The sequence below is a fragment of the Triticum dicoccoides genome, chromosome 5A (assembly GCF_002162155.2).
Source record: "Triticum dicoccoides isolate Atlit2015 ecotype Zavitan chromosome 5A, WEW_v2.0, whole genome shotgun sequence".
NCBI classification, from domain to species: domain Eukaryota; kingdom Viridiplantae; phylum Streptophyta; class Magnoliopsida; order Poales; family Poaceae; genus Triticum; species Triticum dicoccoides.
Window position 1 is genome coordinate 635,691,067 of NC_041388.1, and position 8,685 is coordinate 635,699,751.

Sequence of the window (8,685 nt, forward strand, 5' to 3'; positions counted from 1 at the left end):
AATGGGAATAGAGAGGGTACACCACTGCATAGAGTGGGAGAGAGTTGGTGATAACGGCAGCGAAGTTGTTGGTGTAGATCGCCGTCATGATGGTTTCCCCGGCGGCGCTCCGGCGACACCGGAAGATGATGGGGGAGAGCCCCCTCCTTCTTCTTGCCTGGCCTCCCCCCTAGATGGGAGGAGGGTTTTCCTTCTAGTCCATGGTTGCCATGGCTCCGGGAGGGTAGGAGCCCCTCCGGGATTGCATCTCTCACTGTGTTTCTCTTCTATTTTTTGTCTATTTTCGGACGCCTTCGCCGTATTTATATTCCCGAAGATCCATAACTCCATTGGGATGAAATTTTGAGGGGATTTTTGTGTGGAAATTATCTTTCTTGCGGCGAAAGAAGGGCTCCAACAAGGTAAGAGGGAGTCACAAGGCAACACGGCGTGCCCTAGGGTATCGACTTGCGTTGATTCTTCTCCCCGAAAATCACAAATATTCCACAAAAAACCTCCATAAAATTTTATCATGTTTGTACTTCGTTTGATATGGATATTCCGCGAAACAAAAAACATGCAAAAAAGGAACCGACACGAGGCACTGGATCAATATGTTAGTCCCAAAAACAATATTAAATGTTGCCAAAAGTATATAATAGTTGTAGAACATAGGCATGAAATAATCAAAAAATATATACGATAGAGACTTATCAAGGTTCCACGTCTAGCCAGGTGCCGGTTTGCCTTGTCGAGCGTGGCCCAGACACCGACATCCACGTAGTGATCTTCATCTTTTGCGGTACAACTACTTTCCAAATACAGTTCCATAACGATCACTCACCATGCGGTGAGCTACTTGATGCGCCCCCCGAGAATGACTCATCATGTTCAACTGTCGCTAATCTATATGCACTCTTCTGACCATCCATAGTGGGAGTAACTTCAACAGTAACATATATAGGGTTCAACTCAACAAATTTACTTATGTGGCAATGATTTAATGAGGAAAGAGATGATTTTAGTAACATAGCTAGTTATTCACACTATAGGTAACACCACACATATCAAGACAAGATGAGTCTATAATCTAATAAAATAAGTGTTGTATGACACCACACTTATGTTACGCCCCATTATGGGTAGTCTCACTGTAAAATTTCCATATTTATCAGGATTCCTAGCGAAGAAGTAGCTTTGTTGTCTTGGAGATGTTCGAATTTTTAGAATCTCCTGAACACCATCACACAAAAATGAGTATTAAGCATGTCAATGTTCCAGCCTCCGTTATCATCCAAGAAATCAGCCACCCGGTTAAATCGACAATTACGATTTGGAGTAATTGGGCCAAAAGAGGAACCCCTCGGAATCCATGGATCTCGCCAAGTTCTGATCATGGCGTGATTCCCAACCCTCCAAATAATGCCCTTCTTCACCAGCTCCAATCCCTGCTCAATCCCCTTCCAAACAGTCGATGAGTTACATGAAAAATAGTGTCCAATAGGTTCCCAGTCGGACAATATTTTGCATGGAGGAGATGAGCACACAAACAGTTAGGTGCATCCAGCAAACCGCCACGCTTGTTTATCAAGTAATGCTTGGTTGAACGCCCTCATATCACGGAAGCCCATACCACCTTTAGACCTGGGTAATATCATTTTATCCCAACTAAGCCAGGCCATCTTATGCTTCCCCTTCTCGACCACCACCAATATTGCCTCATCAGTCATGTAAGATCAGCACATACCGAGGCAGGAAGACGGACCACACTCATCACATATGAAGGGATAGCTTGGGCCACCACCTTAATAAGAATCTTTTTATTTCCAGAAGACAAATATTGTTCACTCCAATCCAATAGAGATTTACTCAACACCACTTGAACGGTTTCAAATCTACCCTTGTGCATCCTCCCTTCCGACACTGCAAAGCCCAAGTACTTAGGCTCAAAAACTTCATTTGTGACACCTAGAATATTTTTGATCTCCATGGAAATCGCAGGTAAGGAAATTTTCAGAAAAAAGAATGGAACACTTGGTAGGGTTAATGTGTTGGCCCGTGGCTGAGGCATAAGTGCTCAAAACATCCTTAACCAAACATGCCTGTTGCTTAGAAGATTGAAAGAATAACAATGAGTCATCCGCAAACAGTAGATGTAAAATAGTTCGCGCCCTTCGGCATATTTTCAATCCTTCCTCCGCCATGGACTTGTTGATCAACGCAGACAATGCGTCAGCAACAAAGAGAAATAAAAACGTGGACAAAGGATCACCTTGGCGAAGTCCCTACGAAGGGGTAAAAGACTCTAGTAATTTTCCATTAAACTTTATGCAATATTTATGTGAAGTAACACAAGCCATAATACGAGAAATCCATGATGTAGCAAAACTCCACTTACATAGGGCCTACACAAGAAACACATAGTCAGCGCGATCATATGCCTTTAATAGGTCAAGCTTGTAAGCACATAATGCCGGATTCTCCTCTCTCAGAGATAGAATATAATGAATACACTAAAAAACAAAGATGGAATTATCTGAAATAAGTCTACCTGGAATAAAAGCACTTTGGTTTCCAGAGATAAGATCCATCATCGAAGGCCTTAGCCTATTCACCATGCATTTTGACACAATTTTTTAAACCACATTGCAAAGACTGATGGGACGAAAATCATTTATGTCCTTAGGTTGTGGAACCTTGGAATTAGAACTATCGCCGTATCATTCACTCCCATAGGCATAATCCCTGTCACAAAAAAACTCCTGAACAACCGCCACAACATCTGATTTATGCATTGCCTAGTTATGCTGATAGAGACGAGCTGGAAAACCATCCGTACCTGGAGCCTTAATAGGGTCGATCTGGAAAAGAGCATCAGAGATCTCCTTCTCTGAGAAAGGTGCGCACAAGACCTCGTTCATCTGCATTATCTCATTAGGCTCATTACACTCTAAAACTACCTCTAGGGAGAGGGTTGGGTCGTTGGTACAAACCTCCTTGAAGTAGGAGGCCGCCATTCGCTCCATCTTCTAAGGAACAAAGCACCATGTCCCATCCAAGTTGCCCAAGCACCGAATATAATTCCTCGCTCGCTGAACAACATGACAGTGGGGTATTTGGTATTTCACTCCCCTTCTTTCAGCCATGTGATACGTGAGCATTGCAACCATAACATTTCCTCACGGTATAATAACTCATCAAGTTGGTTTGTCTTTTTCTGCATACTCATACGATCTGCTCCATTAAACTTCATTGTCTCTAGCTCACCACAGAGCTTCTCTATGTCATTATTGATAGGAGCAAAATTCTTTCGGCTCCAATCCTTCAAACTATGCATAAGTGCTCACAACGACTCCGCTACAGAGGAGTATAGTGGTATCCCTAGCCCACCGGGGTTCAAGTCCTGATACTCGCATTTATCCTAGATATATTTCAGGATTTCCGACGATGCGCGTTCAGTGAGATGTTCCCGTTGACTACGAGGCGTCTATGATGACTTTGTAAAATCTCAAGATAATATGCGACTTAGTCTCCCGGATGTTCTCATAACGGTAGAATGTGTGCGTGCGCGTTCATAGGGGTGAGTCTATGCGCATATATATGAGCGCTTATGTTGTACTGTGTTAAAACAAGTACTCATCGCCAACCGACTATAGCAGTACCATAGCACGCGTTCTTAGCGCCGGTGGTTCAACCTGTCGATTGTACAATGCGCGGATCATTCCGTGCTCGGGCCTGCACCGATCGCACATGCTCATCAGAGAGTACAATACCATAGGATCCACATCATGGTTTCCCAACATTCAAATTCTACGGTCTCATCGATTATTTTGATTATTTCCTACTGTATGTGGGCTTGAGAAATAGCGTGTACAGGGGCCTTCGCACCCCACACACAGAGTAGTATATCATGTTCTTTCACATGTTTTACCATGAAAATAAATCATTTGGTTCGATCGATCACAAGCCCCTAATGCTGAATTGCAAAGTGACTAAACATGCAACAAATCACCAAACTCCAATTTATTATTACACACCAAAGGCGCACAACAATTTAACTGAAGAACGATACTAAAAATTAAGTCTGATAGGTGGATCATCAAAGGAGAATCAACGTATCCAAGAGCAAGGCCAACATAGGAGTGGTGCACCACGCAAGGGACATAGCCAATCGAGGAAATTCGGCCAGTGATCCTCAGAAGAACCCCCAGATGATGCCACCCCCACGCCGCACGGTAGGCTTCACCTGCCACCTACTCCATGACTTTTGCTCCTAGCGTCAACACCCTTTGATCTCCCTCCTTTTATCTGGAAAATTGCCCAATTTGTTAGCCACTTACATATCAACCTGATAAGCATAATTAGAACATTTATCAGCTTCTTTTTCCAAAAACAACAACTGTTTCTGCATCTTCAAATTGTCCAAAAGATAGCAGCGACACAAACTAACACCTGTTTTTTAGTTACATCATGTTGAATTTTTTTAATCTAGTCACTACATCACAAAATCAGATTGGCAGGATTGATCTCAAATTTAAAGCATATTTAAGAAAACCCCACACTAGTTTATCCACTGAACATCTGAAAAAAGTGTTTATTGTTCTCATCTTGACCACAAAACACACAATTTTTGGGATCTATCTAGCCACTTTTCAATAAATTGTCTCTAGTTAATATGCCATTTTGAGCATCAACCAAAGAAAGACTTTGATTTTTGGCGGAATTTTATTTTTTCTTAAAAAAATTGTGGCAAACCACAATATTGAACAACAAGGTGTCTATAAAGTGATTTAACTTTAAAAAGACCATATGCAATTAACATGCACTTAATAGAATCCTTGTTGCGAGACATCACATTCCATCACATCTCCTTTTGAGGATATCCCAAAGAGTAAGAGTATCACCTCACAATGTTATTCTAAATCTAAAACCCTCCCAACTTCTCTACAAGGCATTAGCTGCAGTAATATTGTGATCAAAGCTCAAATTATACTATATAGCATAAGAGATTTTAAGAGGTTTATAATCCACCAACAGTCCCCGAAAATCTAGCGTTCTTTCCATTATCCACTTTTTTGCAATATTGGTAGAATGTGTATTTAATTTTCATGAGACTGGACCAAAAATGGGAGTGCCTAGTTTTAGGTTTAGTTCCAAAAAGGCAACCCTTCCGAACATGCTTATTCAAGAGAATCATGTGCCAAATACCATTTTTAGTTTCTAAGTTCCATAACTATTTAGCAGACAAGTTTTGTTCATGAGTTCAGGATTTAAAATCCATAAACCACCTTGATCTTTAGGTCTAAATCAAGTGTTCTAGATTACTAAGTGTTATTTTTTTCTTATTGTCATCTCCCTGCCAAACAAACCTAGCCATGAAGAAATTGGCTCTTGGATGGGGTAGAAACACATAAGTTGAATCTCCCCCTCTATTGTTAAATCTTCTCTCATAGTGATAGTTATTAAATCTCTCCCCTTTTGTTGAAACTACCTTGCGCGCCTGCACCACCATAAGACCTAGCCATACCTTCTTGCTCACCAGGTGGCGGTGGTAGAGCAATAAAGCCTTACCACACATCGCTTGCATCCCCACCAAATTCTCTTAGGGGGTGGATCAAAGCATCCAAATACCCAAAGGTAGCAGAAGGCACATTCTCCTTATGTGCTTTCTATCCCACCAACCTGGACCTCCTAGATAAAAAACATCCAGTCCAACCGCCCAGGGCCAACTACAGAAGGTTCTATGGGTAAAGGACAAAACCCTAAAACTCACCCCTCCTTGCTCAATATTTATCATCACAACATCAATGTAATCTAAGAAATTCACCCCAAAAAACAAGCATATCCTTTGCAAAATTGAAAGGATAGATGGAAAATAACCAATTCTCATAGCCTTTTTGATTAAATTTCAACCAGTAACATCTAAATTCCATTTAATCACTATATCATCACAAATTTTGATATTGTCGGTATCAACATCAGAAAGATCCAAGGACAAATCATCCTCATAATAGTATTACAATCAAAATCAATGACATGATCAACTTCCATTGGGAAATCCACCGAAGACTTTTATGAGCATGCAACTAAGATCTCCTAACCCTATTTCTTGCAACTACAATCCCCCACTGTTAGTTTGTACATGAGAATGTAAATATTTGTAGGGATCAACAATCTTACTCGAAAATGAAGCAGCAAAATGATCGTAGGAGTCCTCGACTCCTCCCCGGTAGCAGCCATAATTGACTGCCTGCCAGGAAGACACCTACTCATCGGCGGCGCTCTGTGCAATCGCCTGGATCCGCGTAGAACTCCGGGGGAACCGAGGGGAGCGACGAGGCAGCTATGAAACTAGAATTGGCATCCGTCCATCCACGGAACAAGCACAAGCCAACAAGATTACACCAAACGTGACGTTGCATCAGTTTCAGTTTCACAGAAACGCCGCCGTGGAAAAGCAAAGAAATTGTTGGTAAAATGAGGCAAGGATAAAGTGGTAAACAATGTCCGGTCCAGTTCCTGTCCGCCACCCGCCGCACCGCAAACGCACCATCTAGCACCTAACGTGTGCCCTAGCCGCCGAACGGGTCAGACCAACAGTCACCTTGCAAGCCGACCCACTCGCAGCTGCACCCAACACACCCTTATTAACCCCGTGCACACCGGAACCACTTCAATCATCTTGCCTCATCGTCAACCACGCCGCGTACCCTCCTCCGATCCGCGTCATAAAAAGTCATAAATCCATCCCTCCAAACATTTCCCCAGTCCATCCACCGGCGCTGCTACGCTGAGCCCCAGCCACGCATGGAGCTGTCCGCGCACGCCAAGTAAATTCTCCTTCCAGTTTGTACATGTACGACAACGACTAACCTCTTTTAGTTGAGGTTTTCACTGCCCAAGTTCTCTATTTATAACCTGAATGGTGAGTAGGCTTTCCACCACCATCACCATGACCATGCTTATATGAACCACAACGGCGGATGTAGACAAGGATGGATGGATGGTCAGGTGCCTTGCTATATTTTTTCTGTGCAATGTGTTGTGTTGTGTGATATCGTGTTTCAGCCGTGGCATGTTTTTGTCCAGCACATGCTTTTGGCGTTGAGGTGTTGCCACCATTCATGTTTCTTGTGGGTTTAGGTTTGGATGTTCCTGTAAGAAGGAGGTTTGGCACGCCATGTTACGTTTTTCTTTCTTTTTACAGAAGATTGCATGTTTTCCTAACATATAGAAGGTTTCTCTGGTTCATGTGGTTTTCTCAACTGAGAGCGTTTCGTCTGCGCGCACACTTGAGCAAGTTCCAGCTATGGGAAGGATAGCAATGATTGATGAGGAGACATGGCAGTTGTACACGCATATAGTTTGAATCAAACATGTGGCGGAAGATACTCCCCTTCTGGAGAACGACGCACTGAATCTCGCACGGACGCCAAGCTTTCTAGAAATGGGTGAGGAAAAAATCTGACACGGATCCTGGTGCACATACGAGCTTGAGTGCGCGGCTGTATGCATGCGACGAGGCCGGCTGGATTCGGCAAGAGTGAGTCGACCCATCGATCGGAGAGAGTCCAGTCCAGGTGAGACCGAACCTCTGGACAAGACGCGGGGGCGAAGACGAATGCCCTTTCCTGCCGAGACAGACGCGTCCGTACGTGAGCCAGCAGCGGCAGTCGGCACATACGTTTGGAGCTACGATACGATGAACAACCCGTGCCTGGTCGATCAGCCTGGTCTGCACGGACACAGTGACCGTGTGCTTGCACCTCCATGTCCTGTGGTAGGTGTCTCGATCATGCAACGAGCAACGGTTAGCGCTTGTCGATCATCACTCGACCTGAGCAGGAGTAGGATGTTCACACTCCACTCCACGGTCGCATGAAGAAATCTATGCTAATTCCAGTTTACCTTGCCAGTGTGACCAACCGTTGCTCTCGATCGATGCCTCTACGCTGAGTACTACTACTATGTCCACACTCCACAGTCCAGTCGCATTCGGAAGTCTCTCCTTTTAGCGTGTTGGTACGTGTGACCGACCGTTGTACACAATGGACGGACGCATCTTCTCCTCTATATATCAGTATACGTACTACGTACGAAGACAATAAGAGTATTAATTAATTGTACGCGCACGGGCGGGCGTATCCTTATGCGTACGCAGGAGGACGGAAGCTTCTGGGTCGGCAGGAAAAAAGCCAAACCGGAGACCAAGACAAAACTGACGTTCTATTGTAGGGTGCGACACACTGTTGAGTGCGCGACGTCCGCTCACTGCGCGACAGCCGAATTCCAAAGACGAATGAATGATGTTGGTACGTATGAGCCATGTTTTGTTCGTGGTCGGCATGCGTCCACGTCCAGGTCAAACCCAACTCGGCCTGTACACTGACAGAGGTCATCGTTACAATTGAGAGACAGAAGATCCTTAATACAAAGGGATCCCCAGTAAAATCTCAAGATGATATGCAACTCAGTCTTCTGGATGTGCTCATAAAGATAGAATGTATGCTTGTGTGTTTATAGGGGTGAATGTATGCGCATATCTATGAATGCTTACTGTAGAGAGATAGGTTATGGGCTGTGCAATCGTGATCTATTGATCGGTGCACCAGGCACGTATATATAAGTACAGAGGTGGGCCACAACCTCAACTATACAAGGAATACGGGAGGTGGGCCCTACACACACATATACACGTACACAATA